This window comes from Schistocerca cancellata, chromosome 2 (assembly GCF_023864275.1).
Source record: "Schistocerca cancellata isolate TAMUIC-IGC-003103 chromosome 2, iqSchCanc2.1, whole genome shotgun sequence".
Classification (NCBI taxonomy): Eukaryota; Metazoa; Arthropoda; class Insecta; order Orthoptera; family Acrididae; genus Schistocerca; species Schistocerca cancellata.
This window is the reverse complement of record NC_064627.1, coordinates 1,093,093,347-1,093,109,622: the sequence shown is the minus strand read 5'-3', so window position 1 is coordinate 1,093,109,622 and position 16,276 is coordinate 1,093,093,347. Positions and strand designations below refer to the sequence as shown.

The 16,276-nt window shown below is 36.9% G+C and overlaps 1 protein-coding gene across 2 annotated transcripts in view; it reads right to left on the bottom strand.

The window, feature by feature from the left end:
• Window positions 1-534: 534 nt before the first annotated feature.
• LOC126163108 (recQ-mediated genome instability protein 1-like) overlaps window positions 535-16,276 on the bottom strand; it is a 109,946-nt gene continuing 94,204 nt past the window's right edge. For both annotated transcript variants that reach the window (XM_049920030.1, XM_049920031.1), the window contains one exon: window positions 535-2,884. The gene's annotated coding sequence lies outside the window, so the exon portion shown is untranslated. The remainder of the gene's footprint in view (window positions 2,885-16,276) is intronic.

Genomic DNA, 16,276 nt, shown 5'->3' with positions numbered 1-16,276 from the left:
GAGACGCAAACTGGTCCAGAAAGACAATTTGTATCTTAAATAATGTTAGAAGAGCGATTCATTAACTTTTTGTAACACGATTTAAAGATTTTGTGACATATATAATTATTCCGCATTTTAGCCTTCAAATTTTGTAAAAAGTCATTTTGAACATTTGAATTGTAATTTTGATGATGTAGAAATATTACCAACTAAAAATTGTTTCATAAAATCGCATAATTAATAAAATTACATAAAGACATTCGAGAATGTTCTGAACTGAATAATAAGAACTTAATTGTTAACTGTACGTATGTTTCAAAATTGCACTTGTAAAAGATTGTTAATTTCGGAAATATGCATTATCATTGTACTCGTTTTAATTTCCACTAAAACTTTGTAATGCCAGTTTTTGCTGGATTAACTTATTGCAACTATAACATCAAACATGAAATAACATGATAATGTTAAAGAACGTAATTGTTAAAAGGTGTATAAATATGCTTTGTCCAAAGCCTTGGAGGGAGTGCAGTTGGAGGAGGAGGAGGAGGAGGAGGAGGAGGAGATTAGTGTTTAACGTCCCGTCGACAACGAGGTCATTAGAGACGGAGCGCAAGCTCGGGTGAGGGAAGGATGTGGAAGGAAATCGGCCGTGCCCTTTCAAAGGAACCATCCCGGCATTTGCCTGAAGCGATTTAGGGAAATCACGGAAAACCTAAATCAGGATGGCCGGAGACGGGATTGAACCGTCGTCCTCCCGAATGCGAGTCCAGTGTGCTAACCACTGCGCCACCTCGCTTGGTGGGAGTGCAGTTGGAGTACTATCTGGTGTGTTCTGGTTCCTGGGAAGTCGTGACAGTCAGCTGTTGTATATATGTGTGTAATAAAGAAGTGTTGTCAATAGATTAATTGGTGTACGTCTGGTAGTGACGCAAAACTTTCTGCAGCAAAGTTATCACCTCCAAAAATGTAAAACATGGTACGATCAGCTGTACTATGTTCAACCTGAATTGATAGGATTGCTACGTTAGATTTGGTGAATGGAGCTGGTGTGAAAAGTTACTTTAGATTTGATGTTGGAGCTGGGCTTCTGGACCTGGTTACATTTTAAATGGTTTGATGAACTAAGATAGTTACATTTTAACAGGCACTTCACTGCACAAACATAAACAGAAAACTGCTACATTACAATTTGTGTGTAATGTTAAATGTATTTGGACCGCCATTTGTTGGCTCATGAGGTAGTCATCTCTTGAAACAAGTTGCAATACTAAAATAACTGTGACTGGTAGCATTTGCTGAAAAACCGACATACCTGAGATACAGCCAATATGGCTTCAAACTGCTCACAATTCTTATGCACATAGGACAATAGAATGTAAATTCTACGGCCGTTGCGCAACTATATGGATAGTATTATACAACTACATTATATCAGAACACTAAAACGAACCTGATTTAACACACAGTAATATACTATACTACGCAACTCCAAGAGCTAGATCTGTATGACAAATACTTCAAAGACAAATGTCAACTATACAAACTGGCCATATTTTAATGTTAATCAGTGATAAAGGTCTGATTACTGACACCTCAGTTCGTGTGGCACACAATATAAAGAGAATGGAAGTATGACAAATTAACTGAAATTATTAGTTTGCTTGGGAATCTTGCACCTGAAGAGCACTGAACAAACACAGTGGAGAATTTTTTTCGTAAGTAGTGATAACAAGAAAATATTCCAGAAGGATATGGAGACTGCAGTTCTTAACAAATGATAGAAAGCTAAAGTATTACCAACATGCAACATTGCGAAATTTTGTGTAATGAGATTATACTCACTTCGATATAAAGTCATCAACTCTTACCGTAAACAGGACCTTATCAGTGAGCTAAAAATTTCAATTAATTTCATTCACTGTGTATTTATACTGCCTGTATCAACTTTTGATGGTGACTGGTTACTCATGAAACTAGCCATGGCTTTTAAATAAAAAGATTAAAAAGAATAACAGTATGTTAACATACATTTTTGTACGCAGATGTAATACCCGAATATGAGCACTCCATGCTTGAAACATACACAAAATAAACTGATATTATTTATAATGTAAGTGCTTCACAGCAAGTAAGTAATATTTATTACGTAATGGTCCCGGTGACCGGAGTATACTATATTCAATGTTCACTGAGGAATACTCTGCTAAAGACTGACAGCTGCACAACTGGGGAAGCATTCTGAACATCAAAATTTCCGAATTAACAGGTTCTTCACAAAGCACAAAATGAAATGAAGTTTCCAAGATCTAGATCTTCAATACATTTTCAAATTTGTGTTTCTGTCAGCATTTTCCCATTAGCTTTTGTTACATAAGTTGATATATATACATGCTCTTCTTCTGTCCCACATATAGGTAATCATCAATTCATTGCATATGATCATAAGACACCATAAACACTATAAATGTTGACAGTAATTAACTGTTACTTTGAGAAGTTTCAACTTAAAATTGTGGCTGTTGGTACGATGATTAATGATGCACTACACCACTTCTAGCACCTCTCAGGCCATGAGTCGTGCTCTTGATGCAGCCTATTCTTTCACTACACTCAAGAGTCAGTTCCAACTAACTCATTCAACACTTTTCTATCATAAAATCTATTTATGTCAAAAAAACTCTTGAAAGTTAATATTCTTAATTATGTAGAATGCATATGACAGCTGAAAAATCCACAAATTCAGATGTAGCGTAACTACTTCCATCTCCAACATACACTTGAATGGATTTATTCACTTACGTACTCTTGTTTAAAAATGAACCTCTTTGTGATTTCTGCTGCCCCCTCTTCTTTTTGGCGACACTACAGAACTTGTTTCACTGCTTTCTTCGAGAAGAAGTATCTAGAACAGATATAAGAAAATTAGTCAATTTCCAGACTCTGGACAACATGCAAAAAATGAAGACAAGCAATCAATCAACTTAGTAATGGGAACAACCAAATGAATACAATCAATTCAGTCGGTTTTAGTTTTATGTATTGCTTGTATTATTATTATTATTATTTCTTTTGAGTGAAACCAGTATGTGGTAGCAACCAAATGAAACCATTCCTCTGTTTTGGCATTGTTAAGTTGTTACTGCCTGTCATCACTGTTATTGTCAGTCTGATATTTGTTTTTGATTTAGATTTAGTGCCAAAAAGTTGCTTTCCATTAAGTTTGAACTTGCATCTGGATCAAAATGCCAAAACAATTAATAGTGTAGGAATGGGAGAAATCATATGACTGCCTAAAATGTTATCCTCAAGATAAATTCAATGCAATATATAGTACAGTATATTCCGAAACACTATTAATTAGGAGCAATTCAAAGAAAATTAATGACTTCTGAGATATAATTCTCATAAAAAAATGCTTCTGACAATTGCCAGTATACGCTTAAAAAGTGAGTTATTTAATCACTATGAGGGTTTAAAACAAAATTATCTCATATGCTTCCTGTTCATGTCACTACAGCATTTACTGAAAGATGATTACCAGTAAAGAGTGCAAACCATTGCAAAGAGACGCACAGAGCTTCAATAAATTCAAATAAAAAAGTAATTGTTCATTTACTTAAATATAAATGTATAATGTAGTACCAGCTAAAGACTCTTTAAAATTAATCAAAAATCCATATGTAACACCAGAAGTGCATAAATTCATATTTAAGTAAATAAATGCATAAGTTTTGAAAATATTTTATTTTTGGAAATATATTTTTTATTCATCTCTCCCTGAAATAAGATACACTGTTTGCCTTTAAAAATTTAGCAACCGGTTCATCTATAACCGAAGTGTCTGAAAAAGTACACACTCTGGTACAAATGCATGACAACACTATAAATGCAAAAGCATTTAACTCCCATACATTTATGAAGGACCTGTAGTTAAGCAGAGATCAACACTGTAAAAGAGGTGAGGAGCAGTCTTCAAAGGCAGTGCTTTGTACAGGCATTCATGTTCACGCAAGGGAATAAATAAATGAAAATGAAAAAATGAAAATTACACCAGCAAAAATAGTGTGTGCACAAACTGTAGTGATGAAATCGCAAAGTTAAATGATCATATAAGTAGCCTTTGACTAACCGTTAAGGTCGTATTGAGCCAAAAAGCTGTATTTGAAAAGAGAACCGTCATCACCAAGAAAAATCACACACACTTCCACATGATCGCCAAACTCTTCCAAATATGAATACTAAAAACACTAATGCCTGTAATTTGTGAACCATTATCACCACAAAAATTGTGTGCATTTCAAGGTAACAGTCAAACTCTTCCAAATAAGTAGACTGCAATTACAAAAGATGGTTATAAACATATAAACATGAAAGTTCAAAGTGTGATGGCAACAAACTTATAAACAATGCACTGGCAGAACAAATGAAGCAACAGTGGGAGATACTGACAACAGAATCAAGAATAAGAATCCATCATGTAAAAGAGGTACAAACTGAGCAGCTAATTTACAAGATTATAACAAAGACTTCCAAGCAACGGGAATAGTAAAGCTGGCTGCAACTACATAAAATGTTATTAATCTCGACCTACAGGAAGAAATACGAGATGAAAGTGAATATGTCGTTTGCATAGCTGGTGTCAGCCAGTGTTGCCTACAGTATATAACTTTTTCCAACCAGATTGAGAGTAAAAAAGACTAAAAAATGCCTTAAAAGAACTAGATTCTAGATTTTTATTTAGAAGCATAGAAATGACAATGAAACACCATTCACTCAAGATATAGACTGCATAAATAACATATTTTTTACTGAACTTATCTAAAACTGGATAAGAATGTCGTCTTCATCATTATCATCATCATCCTCATGGAAAAGAGAAGCCGCAGTAGAAGTTGATGGTCTCGATTTATATGCTTCAGTAGTCCCAATTGTTCTGAGAACTGACTCAGGAAACATGTACTTATGGCAGCACCGATTCTTTCTGCGAAGACCTGCACGAATCCCTAATATATTCAACTGGTTGAATATTCTTTCTATCTCGCTGTTTGACCAAGGAAGTACAAGCCTAGATAATGCAAATTCTGCAAGTACTTTAAAAGGATTTTCACTGCTGGCGTCATGGTAACTGAAAACCTCACACCAGAAATCGACAGACTTGTTGATGTTATCCCATTGGACGGCGGTCATTTTTTGCCACTGTAATTCAATTATTGTAATTGTATCATAATCCAAGTGAGAGCTTTTTAATAGGGGTATTAAGGGTTCCTTTACCACTACAAGTGCCTTTGAAACTGCAAGAAGAGAGAATTTCCTCAATATTTCAATATTATCAGACAATCTTTGCTGTAATTGTTTGACAAGTGAAGAAGAAAATTTTACACATCTTTCTCTAATATGTTTTTCTTCACCTTCGGTTATTTTGTTTCTAATTTCCTAAATTTTTTTTTCAAACAAGTATCCAAGATACGGCTTTGGATCTAGGTGATTTTCGAAATCATTGTCAAGATATTTTCTCTTAACTGGATAGACAGGAATGACAACTTGTTTAAGAAGAGATTGAATAAGAATTACCAGGTCATCTAATAACTCGTATGGGTCCACACCATTGGACTTCAATTCCTTATTGACTCTCTGAAGGCTTGAAAGGATATGTTTCAAAAATAGCAAATATACTAAATTAAGTTTGTGTCTGAACATCGAATAGAGCAGTCCAACTGTGTAGCATTTTTCACTTTGCCTAACTATTTCAAAATGAATTTTTAACTCGAGCCATTGATCCGTTATTCTACATACTGCAGGCTAAATAGATAACCATCTTGTGTCACAAGCATGGGAGATCTTCAGTGGCTCCTCCCCATCATTTAGGACTGAGAAAATCTGGCAGTAAAAGAGCTGTTGTGAAGAAGATCGAGACAACCAGTTACAAGTTTCCCTAGTCAAAATGTCCAAATTTCTTAGAAGACATTCTGCAGTTGCTGCAAAGGTTGTCAACTGAATGAAATAACAGACACACCTTACAAGTACCAAATGCGGAATCTCCCTTTTAAGTATTTCATACACTCCATTATTAATACAAACCATCACACTAGCATTATCTGTTCCTATTCCCTGCAATTTCTTTAAGTCTAAATTAACTTCTTTCAACACCTCTTTAATAGCTGATACAATAGATTCAGCATTGCGTTTTTCAAGTTCGACTAGTGTAATAAATGTCGAAACGATCTTGTGGGATGTTTTACTATGATAAATTATAGCAATTACTAGAAGTTTAGTGACACTGATATCAGTTGTTTCATCAATTAAAATACTGTACATAACATCACTTCTAGGATTGTTCACAAAATAGGGCCCAAGAACATTCTTGATAATAGCACTACACTTTGTACAATGTAACTTAACCTGGCTTGCAATAAGACTGTCTTTGAACCTGTTTTACACATTACTTCTAAGTGATCATATGACATTATAGCACAATGTGCGGACACAAAGAGGGCGAGTGACCCTTCAGCTTCCTAACGTCCTATGGAATCCTGAACTGGTTTAAAATTAATTTTTTCCTGTCTTTGGGAGGAAAAGGAAGATACAGCAGATTTATGTTTTTTGTTTCTGCTTGATTTTCCAATCCACTAACTGAGCTCTTACAGTACAGTGACACACTTTACAGAACGCCTTTGTGTTATCTCCTACAGCTTGTGATAACCATTGGACAAATTTCTGATTTTTTAACCATTCTTCCCTAAACTTTTGGGTGTATTGAGGTTTAACTTTACCCATTTTAAGAGAACTATAATCAGTCCCTATGACGAGAACAACAAGCACTTAGCACAGCCGCTTCTGACATGAATTCGACAATAACTGAATAATAACAAGCAGTTTGCATTTTGTTCAGCTGCTCGGTCCTCGGCAATGGGAGTATATAATAGAAATATTATACCGTATCATGCGTTATTGAAGTTAGTTAAATTACAATTTCAATTTTTCATACATTTAAACTAATTTTACAAAATAAAGTACAAGAGTTCCGTACGTAAGTACTTCTTGAGCTCGTTATTTACACTGTTGAGTACCAGTAGCAATTAAGCTTAGATTCATTCGAAGAGCTGCCAGGAAGCTACTTAAAGAAACAGCAAACGGGCACTACTGCACATGCACATCAACGTTGGTGTCAAGAGCCCGTGCTTGGTGTCTGGGCTCTTCAAATGCATTTTACTGATCGACTGTCACCGAGCGGCGAACAGCTGGACTTTTACAGGTGATTTTATAAGAATAAATAAAAATAAAACATAAGAACAAATCAAGTGCTTACCTAACAATTATCGAAGATCCACAAACAGTGAGCCAATGCCATCAGCTATTGAAAGACAATTAAAAAAATATGGCCACGTACCCTCACTACAAGCCACTTAACTATGCGCATGCACGAGACTGGCAGCTTGACAGCGCCAGAAAATTTTCCTCAGGTAGCATCTGACTACTTGATGCTACTAGTCGCTCCTCAAACAGCTGGTGCCCCACTTCAAGTAGCCAGATTTGGGACCAGACATGCTTCAAATGTGACTTCTGCTCTGCACATAATACAGTAGCCAGAAAGTACCCTTTCGAACAAATGTTTTATGTTTCTTAACAGAGTTGTTTTCCAACTAGATATAGTGTTTTTGAAAGGCCATCTGGTTGGAAAATTTAGGATTTGGTTGCTAGTGGGGAATTTAGCCTTTTTAAAATATTATCTGGTTGAATTCTACTCTTTTTATTATTATACTCTTCGAAAAGTTTATTTTTTTCATTTTAGCCTCTTAGCAGAGGGCTTGTAGAAATCCTTGGGTAACAGAAGAGATATTGAAATTAATTGATGAAAGGAGAAGATATGAAACAGGCAAAACGGAGCACAAACACCTCAAAAATGGGATCGACAGGAAGTGCAAAATGGCTAAGCAGAGATGGCTAAAGGACAAATGTAAGGGTGTACAGGGATATTTCACTTGGGGTAAGATAGATACTGGCTACAGGAAAATTAAAGAGACCTTTGTATGAACATCAAGAGTTCAGATGGGAAACCAGTTCTAAGCAAAGATGGGAAAGCAGAATGGTGGAAGGAGTATACAGAGGGTTTATACAAGAGCGATGTACTTGAGGGCAGCGTGATGGAAATGGGAAGAGGATGTAGATGAAGATGAAATGGGAGGTAAGATACTGTATGAAGAATTTGACAGAGCACTGAAAGACCTAATTAGAAACAAGGCACTGGGAGTAGACAAAATTCAGTTAGTGCTACTGACAGCAAGATCAATTCGGATTCCGTGGAAATGTTGGAACTTGTGAGGCAATACTGACCCTACAACCTATCTTAGAAAATAGATTAAGGAAACGTAAACCTACGTTTCTAGCATTTGTGGACTTAGAAAAGGCTTTTGACAATGTTGACTGAAATACTCTCTTTCAAATTCTGAATGTGTCAGGGGTCCAATATAGGGAGCAAAAGGCTATTTACAATTGGAACAGACCAGATGGCAGTTATAAGAGTCAAGGGGCATGAAAGGGAAGCAGTGGTTGGGAAGGGATGAGACATGGTTGTAGCCTATCCCAAATGTTATTCAATCTGTATAATGAGCAAGCAGTATAGGAAACAAAAGAAAAATTTGGAGTAGGAATTAAAATCCACGGAGAAGAAATAAAAACTTTGAGGTTTGCCGATGACACTGTAATTCCGCCAGAGACAGCAAAGGATCTGGAAGAGCAGTTGAACGGAATGGACAGGTCCTGAAAGGAGGATATAAGGGTAACATCGACAGAAACAAAATGAGGATAATGGAATGTAGTCGAATTAAATCAGGCGATGCTGTGGGAATTAGATTAGGAAATGAGACACTTAAAGTAGTAGATGAGTTTTGCTATTTGGGGAGCAAAATAACTGATGATGGTCAAAGTAGAGAGGATATAAAATGTAGACTGGCAATGACAAGGAAAGCGTTTCTGAAGAAGAGAAATTTGTTAACATCAAGTGTAGATTTAAGAGTCAGGAAGTCTTTTCTGAAAGTATTTCTATGGAGTGTGGAAGTGACACATGGACGATAAATAGTTTAGACAAGAAGAGAATAGAACCTTTTGAATGTGGTGCTACAGAAGAATGCTGAAGATTACATGTTGGAACTTGTGAGGCAATACTGGCCCTACAACCTTTCTTAGAAAATAGATTAAGGAAATGTAAACCTACGTTTCTAGCATTTGTGGACTTAGAAAAGGCTTTTGACAATGTTGACTGAAATACTCTCTTCCAAATTATGAATGTGTCAGGGGTCCAATATAAGAAGCAAAAGGCTATTTACAATTGGAACAGACCAGATGGCAGTTATAAGAGTCAAGTAATCACGTACCTAATGAGGAGGTGCTGTTTAGAATGTGGGGGGGGGGGGGGGGGGAGAGAAATTTGTGACACAACTTGACTAGAAGAAGGGATTGGTAAATAGGACATGATCCGAGGCATAAAGGGATCATCAATTTAGTATTGGAGGAGAGCGTGGAGGGTAAAAATCATAGAGGAAGACCAAGAGATGAATACACTAAACAGATTCAGAAGGATGTTGGTTGCAGTAGGTACTTGGAGATGAAAAAGCTTGCAGTGGATAGAGTAGCACGGAGAGCTGCATCCAACCAGTCTCTGGACTTAAGACAACAACAACAACAGATTTTATAGTATAAAACGTAGCAGGAAAGTAATTTCTTCTATAACCTGTTGTGCATACTGAAATGAACTAGAATGAACAAAATAAACTTTTCGAAGAATGTAATATTAAAAGGACTAGAATTCAACCAGATAATATTTTAAAGAGACTAAATTTCCCATTAACAACCAGATCCTTAATTTTCCAACCTGATGGTCTTTCAAAAAAACTAGATTTAGTTGGAAAACACCTAAATTGGCAACACTGATGCCAACAATATCACAAGAAACAAGGCGTAACGTTGCTTAGCAAGCCTAAAAAAGTTCTTAGAAGTTAATAAATCTCTTAAACATAATAGTTATAATGCTACCTCACAGGTGTGACCTAATATACAATTTGTGTCAACAGGAAGATACACAAAACAAATATTCAAATAAAATGGATGTGTACATCAATTATAAAATGTAGAATAGTTGATATAGGTAAGCTGGACAAATGCCAAACATGGGATGCACCTAAATTTCTAAGACAAAAAACTCTATGTGACAAGGTAAGCAAAATTATCGCAGAAAAAGTAGACTTCTACAAAATTCTCAATCACAAAGGTAATAGGGATCCTATTTACGGTAAAATATAGCAAATTAACCCTTATATACCAAAATGTATTTAACAAATAAAACAGAGCACTAGGGTGTATACCTAAATGAAACTGAACCACATTTCTTCATAGCAAGTGAACCGAATTGCAAGGAACAGGAAGCATATGGGTGCAGACTAAACAATTACAAACTCATAAACTCGTTCTGTAGAAACACACAAAGGTGATGGTGTAGGAATTTACAGCAGAAATGATGCAGCACGTGAAAAAGTCAAATGGATAAGTGATCTGAGTACTGAAATGGTACTTGAGGTTGCAACGATGTATTTTAAACTAGGGAACAATAGCCTTATTATAGCATCACTGTATAGGTCACTTGGCAGGAGCGTTGAAAAATTTTTAATTGTCTGGAGGACTTGTTGGAGAAGAATAAAAAATTTGCTGTTTGTTGGAGACACCAACACAGGCTCATTAAATAAGAGCCTTAATTCTTTGCTTTATGTCGACTTACTAAAGTGTTTTATCTATAATCAGTTCACTCAGAACCTATAAGAATTACTACAGACACACGTATATGCATTGACAACATTCCCACAAGCATAACAAAGGAGATTGTAAACACAACCAAGTTAGAAAACCACACATCCAACCAAAGAGCCCTTTCTGTGGAAATCGGTACTCCTTATAGCATGAGAAGGGCCCTGGCAGTTGAAGGGACCTCGATGTGTGTTCTTTGCGCATCCCTGATGGCCAATCAAATCATGACACTTTGTCTACATTACCTTGGCAACATCTCAGTTCTGACATGGTGAGGCAACTCTTGCTTTCAGTCAACAGTGCAGCATGTTGTGTTCAGGTTTGAGTGCGTACATGTGCATTTCATTAATTCTGTGAGTTTCTTGCTGTTTGTGGAAAATGGCTTCTTGTAGTGCAGAGAAGAGGAATTTTGGGAAAGGAGTTACACTAAAATCTAAAGCATACGAATTTATTTACAGATTGTGTTTACTCTGAAATTGACAGAGTCAATGCTGAGCCTTTGACACCAACGAGTGATGTGACTGACGGGGCGGCAGAGGTATTGAACATCTACTGTGGCTGTGACAAGAGTCACAAATGTTAAAGAGGATGCCAATTCGGCTGGGAGCCCAGTTAGTGTAAAGTCTGGAAAAGCAGCCTGGAAAGTCAAGGAAGAGAATGTGACATGTAACTAAAATACCAACTCAATAAAAAAAGCTATCGTGCACTATAGTAGAAAGGAGTACCCAACATTGAAAGAGTTGATGGGACACAGTGGTTTGTTCACAGGCAGAACGACAAGTATTTCCATTGTTAAAAAAAAAAAAAAAAAAAAAAAAAAAAAAAAAAAAAAAAAAAAAAAAAAAAAAAAAAAGGCTTCCGGTGGAAAAAGTTCTGAGGAAGAAAGGTACTAATGGAACACCCAGACAATGTGGCATGGAGGTGTCATTTCCTGCACGAGTTGCTAGCAGTGAACCCGGAGAATGTCATATGGATTGGCGAAAGAATGTCATATGGATTGGCGAAACATGTGTCAATGTGCGTCATGTACGATCCATACTGTGGACAGATGACTCATGCCGACAAACTATGGGTGTGGCAACTGGTAAATGAGGGTGACTAATTACTGTTCATCCTCGCTCTATGAACTATTTGGTGCCTTGTGCTATGATGATATTTCAGTCAAAAAAACTGTTGATTACCACAATGAAATGAATGCAGATACATTTCAAGTCTGGTTCATTACCCTTTTGTTGCCAAATGTCAGTTCTGGTAGTGTTTTGTAATGGAAAATGCATTGTACCGTTCTGTACAATCAAATAAGGCACCAACAGCTGCTGCAAGGAGAGACGAAATAGTCAACTGGTTGAAAGATAATAAAATAGGCTCTGAACAGACTATGTGAAAATGGAACTTCAGGAATTAGTGAAACGATACAGAGACACAGTAATTAAGTGATATGTTACTCTGAAATTGACAGAGTCAATGCTGAGCCTTTGACACCAACGAGTGATGTGACTGAGGTATTGAACATCTACTGTGGCTGTGACAAGAGTCACAAATGTTAAAGAGGATGCCAATTCAGCTGGGAGCCCAGTTAGTGTAAAGTCTGGAAAAGCAGCCTGGAAAGTCAAGGAAGAGAGTGTGACATGTGACTAAAATACCAACTCAATAAAAAAAGCTATCGTGCACTATAGTAGAAAGGAGTACCCAACATTGAAAGAGTTGATGGGACACAGTGGTTTGTTCACAGGCAGAACGACAAGTATTTCCATTGTTAAAAAAAAAAAAAAAAAAAAGGCTTCCAGTGGAAAAAGTTCTGAGGAAGAAAGGTACTAATGGAACACCCAGACAATGTGGCATGGAGGTGTCATTTCCTGCACGAGTTGCTAGCAGTGAACCCGGAGAATGTCATATGGATTGGCGAAACATGTGTCAATGTGCGTCATGTACGATCCATACTGTGGACAGATGACACATGCCGACAAACTATGGGTGTGGCAACTGGTAAATGAGGGTGACTAATTACTGTTCATCCTCGCTCTATGAACTATTTGGTGCCTTGTGCTATGATGATATTTCAGTCAAAAAAACTGTTGATTACCACAATGAAATGAATGCAGATACATTTCAAGTCTGGTTCATTACCCTTTTGTTGCCAAATGTCAGTTCTGGTAGTGTTTTGTAATGGAAAATGCATTGTACCGTTCTGTACAATCAAATAAGGCACCAACAGCTGCTGCAAGGAGAGACGAAATAGTCAACTGGTTGAAAGATAATAAAATAGGCTCTGAACAGACTATGTGAAAAACATCATGAACCACATGGGGAAAGAGTTTACAAGGTCAAAATAAAAGAAGGGATACAAGAAGACTCCATACGTAATATTCCATATTCTTTATCAGACGATGAGGACAGCAGCAGCGAATGTATCAAAGTCTGTGTGGGGTTATGACGAGAAATAATTAATCAGATGATGATGCGCTTGGGGTTTCTGTTCTCCCACATGAAAAATAAAGACAACTTCTTCATTCAATATTTAGCATGTAACACTTGTGCATTTTTCTGTAATTTGTTAATGTAACAAATCTATTCATGTATGTTTGTGTAAGGAGGCAAACTCAGCTATCACATGAGAAACAACACTTGTTGAAGGAACACATCAATCAGTAGAACACTGTCAACAAGAATGCTGCAATGAAACATGCGGCACTGTATGACTCTGTAGCTCTGGCTGCCCCAGGGCCGAAGGGGAACCCTGTTACCAAGCTCATCAGCCCACCAGTCTCTGATGACCCACTGCACTTCTTTTTTATTTATTTTATTTACACGTCAAGTTCCATACGACCAAATAGAGGTACAAATCTCCAAGGTCATGGAATGTGTCATTACATGAAATTACAACACAAAAGTTATAACAAATAAAAACAAAATGTTTACGAACCTGAAAAAAGTCAATCCATAAGTTTAAGTAAATGCAATCAACAATACATGAAGAATCAGCTTAATTTTTCAAGGAACTCCTCGACAGAATAGAAGGAGTGACCTATGAGGAAACACTTGAGTTTCAATTTGAAAGCGCATGGAATTCTTCTAAGATTTTTGAATTAGAGTGGTAGCTTATTGAAAATGAATGCAGCAATAAACTGCACACCTCTCTGCACAAGAGTTAAGGAAGTCCGATCCAAATGCAGGTTTGGTTTCTGCTGAGTATTAACCAAGTGAAAGCTGGTTATCCTTGGGAATAAGCTAATATTGTTAACAAGAAATGACAGTAAGGAATATATAATTAAGATGTCAATGTCCAAATACCCAGACTCGTGAACAGGGGTCGACAAGAGGTTTATGAACTTACACCTCTTATTGCCTGAATTGCCCATTTCTGAGCCAAATATATCCTTTTAGAATGGGAAGAGTTACCCCAGAATATAATACCAAATGACATAAGTCAATGAAAATAAGCAAAGCAGACTAATTTTCGTGTTGAATGAACACTCACTTCAGGTACCGTTCGGATCGTAAGAATTGCAGCATTAAGTCTTTGAACAAGATCCTGAATGTGGGCGTTCCACAACAGTTTACTATCTATCTGAACATCTAGAAATTTGAACTGTTCAGTTTCACTAATCATATGCCCATTCGGTGAAATTAAAATGTCAGGTTTTGTTGAATTGTGTGTCAGAAACTGTAGAAAATGAGTCTTACTGTGATTTGGTGTTAGTTTATTTTCTACAAGCCATGAAGTTATGCCATGAACTGCACTATTTGAAGCCAAGCCAATGTTGCACACAACATCCTTTACTACCAAGCTAGTGCCATTAGCAAACAGAATAGAAGAGGACATATAATTTATATAAATAAGGAACAGGAGTGGCCCCAACACTGTTCCCTGGGGCAATCCTCCCGCCACACACACACACACACACACACACACACACACACACACACACACACACACAACTTGACCGTACCCCACTCAGATCCCACATTATAGCCATTCTCAACATCGTGAATAATGTCCTCTTTCTGCCTGTTGCTAAAGCAAGAGGTGAACCAATTGTGAGCTATTCCCCGTATTCCGTAATGCTCCAGCTTCTGGAGCAATATTTTCTGATCAACACAATCAAACGCCTTAGTTAAATCAAAACATATGCATATCGTTTGAAACCCATCCAGTACAAATGGTTCAAATGGCTCTGAGCACTATGGGACTCAACTTCTAAGGTCATCAGTCCCCCTAGAACTTAGAACTACTTAAACCTAACTAACTGAAGGACATCACACACATCCATGCCCGAGGCAGGATTCGAACCTGCGACCGTAGCGCTCGCGCGGTTCCAGACTGTAGCGCCTGCTTGGCCACCCCGTCCGGCCCCATCCTGTACCTCAGAGAATATAGCATTTTCAGTTGTTAAACGACTTCTAAAGCCGAACTGTACATTTGATAGCAAATTGTGTTATATAAAATGATCAATTATCCTTACATACATAGCCTTTTCAATAACTTTAGCAAACAGTGATGGCATAAAAATAGGTCTAAAATTATCTACCTTATCCCTTTCTCCCTTTTTATAAAGCAGATTTACTACTGAGTACTGTAATCTTTCAGGAACCTGACCATTCATAAAGGAAAAATTACAAATATGGCTAAGTACAAGGCTAAAATGTGCAGCACAGTACTTTAATAATCTGCTAGGCACTCCATCATAATCATGAGAGTTCTTAATCTTCAGTAATTTAATTATTGACTGAATCCCCTCCTTATCTGTATCACAGACGAGTATTTCAGACATCAATCTCGGAAAGGTATTTGACAAGAAAGTTATATGATTCCTTGTAGAAACTAAATTTTTATTTAATTCCCAGCAATACTCAGAAAATGATTGTTAAATACTGTACATAGGCTACATCTAATTTATCAGTAACAGAAATATTTTTACTACGAACTGACTTTATATCGCCTACCTTGTGCTGCTGACCAGACACTTCCTTCACAACTGATCATATGGTTTTAATTTTATCCTGTGAATTAGCTATTCTATTTGTATATCACATACTCTTTGCCTTCCTAATACCATTGTGACTACTAACATTTTGATATAATTCCCGCTTTGTTCTACATGACATTCCTATCCCACTAGTCAGCCACCCGGGCTGCCTACTACTGCTAGTACCCCGTTTAGAATGTTCTAATGTAAAGCAATTCTCAAAGAGCATGAGAAATGTGTTGAGGAGAGCATTATATTTATCACCTATGTTATCGGCACTATACACTCTTCTTCCTTGACAAGGTTTAAAAAACTCTCTATTGCTGTTGGATTAACTTTCCTACATAGTTTGTAATTATATGTGACATTTGTTTGACCACAAAAGCCTTTTAGGGTTAAAATTTGTGCATCATGGTCTGAAAGGCCATTCATACTTTTACTAACAGAATGCCCATCTAGTAATGAAGAATGAATAAAAATGTCTATGGCTGTGCTACTGTTCCCCTGCAGCCTAGATGGAAAAAAAACACACT